The sequence below is a fragment of the Mastomys coucha genome, unplaced genomic scaffold (genome assembly GCF_008632895.1).
Source record: "Mastomys coucha isolate ucsf_1 unplaced genomic scaffold, UCSF_Mcou_1 pScaffold3, whole genome shotgun sequence".
In the NCBI taxonomy this organism is placed as follows: Eukaryota; Metazoa; Chordata; class Mammalia; order Rodentia; family Muridae; genus Mastomys; species Mastomys coucha.
The window spans coordinates 21,104,699-21,108,272 of NW_022196909.1; the positions used below are offsets into that span (position 1 = coordinate 21,104,699).

The 3,574-nt window shown below is 36.8% G+C and overlaps 1 long non-coding RNA gene across 4 annotated transcripts in view; it reads right to left on the reverse strand.

Annotated features, from left to right (window-relative positions):
- Positions 1–2,353: 2,353 nt before the first annotated feature.
- Positions 2,354–3,574, reverse strand: part of LOC116075033 — a 13,226-nt gene continuing 12,005 nt past the window's right edge. For all 4 annotated transcript variants that reach the window (XR_004112392.1, XR_004112390.1, XR_004112389.1 and 1 more), the window contains one exon: positions 2,354–2,568. This is a non-coding gene — a long non-coding RNA (uncharacterized LOC116075033). The remainder of the gene's footprint in view (positions 2,569–3,574) is intronic.

A 3,574-nucleotide genomic window follows, 5' to 3' on the forward strand; every position in this document is an offset into this window, starting at 1 on the left:
TTAACAGCGGAAGTAGGCGCCATCTTGCCATGGCGAATGCCTCTCAAGATTCACGGCTCCCAACACTAGAGAGTATTGGTTGCTTATCCTTGTGGTCCCATGACTGACTAATAACTGAAACTTCCTAACATTGCCTGGAGTTAAGGAAGCAAAAGGCTACATATTGATAGTTAGGGAAAAGATTATAACTCAAACGTGCAATTTTGGCTGAATGCCAAATATAGCTCTTTTGCACCACTGTACAGTAAAAACATAAACTGAAGTATGATAAGAGTGACATGTCAATGAATACCTAAGAATGACTCTTAAAGTACAAAATGAAGCAGACCAGAACCCCTCTCACTAAACAACCAAATTTACAAGTTTAAGAAATTATCAGTATTTACTGGAAGGAAATTCAATCTTGCAATTATCCTGTTAGGAATTGAAGAGTAGACTGAAGAATGAGATAGTGGTAGCTATAACTCTCACTGCTTTAAGAAAGAACTGGAGATGGTTTATTGCTAAGTGTTTCCATGATTGCTTATAATTGTAGGGAAAGGATCTTGCTAGCAGAATAGAACAGCCATCTATCAAATACTTCTTAAATGATTGACAGCTTATCATAGGAGTCAGATATCATTTCTCCAAATTTTATCAACCCCAATGGAAGAAAATTTTTAATGTTCACATTACTAATGAAGGCATATAATACAATTTTAGCTACAAATAATTTTTACTTATGTTCCAAACATTTCATATTTATTCACCTCTTACATAAAAGCACACTTTTCTGAAACTCCTGACTGGTCATCAATTTATCCACTCAATTTATTCACTCAATAATCCACTCAAATTCTGTTTATTTTGGGTACTTCGGACATTGTGTTGGGCATGGAGATGCAGTATTAAAGAAAACAATCTTGTTCTTCAGTAGAACTTATATTTTAACTGGAGGAAACAAGTTTTAAGAAACCATTAATATGCCTGTACATAATTTTAACAATACCTGTAATACACCAGATAACAATAAAGAGAATAAAGGAATGGGGGGTAAGTTAGCTTATCCATTGTGGAATGAGGGCTTTGTAAACATAAAATGCTTTTATAGGCAAATCTTAGAGCAACAAACCACCTTTAGGACAGTTTTCAGTGATGAGAGATTATTTTGGTTTTGACCAGCTCTCCTACTGTGAACCATTATGGCTGACACAAAAATCAAAAACACTTATTCTCAGGGAAGCATCAAGTCAATGAGAATATATAAAGAAGCCACTAGAAATAAGTTCTATATTTGATATCAGTTTTCCTCTTGAAGTACCTGTTGATTTAAAAGTGACTGCTGGGAAAACCAAGCTGAACCCTTGGTTAGAGAATCAGATGCTATACAGAGATTTTTAGAATCTATAGAGGTGAGGCTCTGAAAGGAAGAGGAGACTTATAATATTTTCCTGATGTTTTAGTTGGGTAGACAGAGCAGGAATCTCTAAGACTGACAATAAAAGAATAAAGCAAGCAGGCAAACAAAAACAAATAAAAACAGAACTAAAGAACCCTTCAGATGACAGATGCTCAGTCTTGAGTTTGGTTGGTGCCCGAATAAATTATAGAGATTTTTCTTCAGCATCGTTGCTTGCCAAAAGCAGTTGTAAATCCTCCCTGGTGAAAAGAACACTATTGAACCGTTCCCAAGTATTTGGCACTAGCCTACAGTATCTACATGTGTGTGAAGATAATTGAATGAAGGTTAATAAAGCAAAACTCCCTGGAGAGCAGAGCCTCTCTTGCTGAACAGCCATGTTAACAAAATGATCAAAAGTGGAAAGGAAACGATTAGTGTGTCATATGACTTAATAGGAAAATAATGATTTTGGAAGAGAAGTGGAAGTTAGAAAAATAATAAATATCTTAGAATACTAAAAAATAACCAATATCAAGAATTGATGGATTAGTTTATCAGTAGATTAAGTTGGAGAAAGAATTGGTAAACTGGAAGGTTAGTCAAAACACAATATTCAGACAGAAGCACATTAAAAATAGCAGAAAGAAAAAGGGAAAGGATACATTGTAAAGGTTTTGAAGCAATAGGCTATTTCCATAATTGGAAGGCCATGGAATGCTGCAAAAAAAATCACACTACACAACAGACCTTACAGAAAAGATTTATTGGGGGTTGTAAAAGGCTGCCTCTGAGAGGATATATAAGAGAGAGAGAGAGAGAGAGAGAGAGAGAGAGAGAGATCATGCTGTGATAGAATGGGCTTTGAAAATTCCTGACTGTGGTGACATGGAAACAGCATTGGCCTTTAGTAAAAACAACCATTGAAGCATTGAAGGCAAGATGGGCAATGGGGGAGCAGGTGGTTCTGGAATGTGGGGTGTTCTAACATTTCTTCCTTTTATTTATTATAAAAGTAAGGAAATAGGAAGGGGGTAACTGGTGATGTAGGAGTGTGGGCACCATGCTCTTTAGACAGCTTCTTGCTGTCTGGAGTGTAGACATCTTTGAGGACCCAAGAAAGCTGGAATGCTTCACAATGTCTGGAAGAGCAGGCTGTTTCATTGGCTTTTCAGGCTTTGTAGGGCCATCTAGAGTCAGGGAAGTGTAGAATATTTTGAGGAGTTTGAAGCCTTTAATTAATTGGAAATATGCTGGAATATAATAATTCTACATATATTAGAGATACATATTATATATTACTATTTATTATATAAAATATATATGTTCAATACACACATAAAATCTGGTAAAGTTAAAAAGTTTAGCAGAAAAGATTTTCTCAGGTTTACATTTTAAACTATTAGACCTATGGTCCTGGTAGTTGGGGGAGGGAAGTCTGAAGACAAAGAAATGCGGGTGGAATCAGAAATAAGCAGAATAGGCAAGTGGGGAAATACACTGTAGATTGACAGTACTTAAATGAAGTCTATTTGACCTTGTGGAGATGATGTATTCTAGTTAATTCACTGAAGCTTACAAGAATTTTCTTTTTAAATTTACAAAATGAGTTAAGTATCAGACATGTTAGAATTATCACTGTTTGTGATCTGTACTGAAATATGCATTGTAGACAGAGCAGTATATTCATGTCTTTGAGTGATAGTAGTGTAAGGGTCCATTGTTTGCCGAAGAATGATACCCCAGACTCAAATAGTATACAAAAGCAAGGAGCACTTTATTCTGCAGAATAAAACAGACCCTTACAGTTGAGGGCTCTTCCAGGATTCATTAGAGACCACTGACCCAAATAGTGAAGTGTTTTGTTTCAGATTGGTAAATCCAGGTGACTGGTTGTGTTGTTTCTGTTTTGGGTCTAATTTGGAGGACAAGAGGGACAGAGCAGACTCGTATTTTGCCACATAGGCAGGGCCAATGGGTCATCCGTACTGGCATTTCGTGTAGGCTATACCTCACAGTTATCTGGTAACAGCCAAGTATTCCTGACTCACTATATAAGGGGCGTCTTTTCCTCCTTCCTCACTCTCTGCTCTTCTTTTCTTCTCTTTAGATAGAGATTACCTTCTATCGCCCTCTGTCCCTTTTCTCCCCATTCCCCTCTCCCTCTCTCCCCACATGTTCATGGCAGGTCCTCCT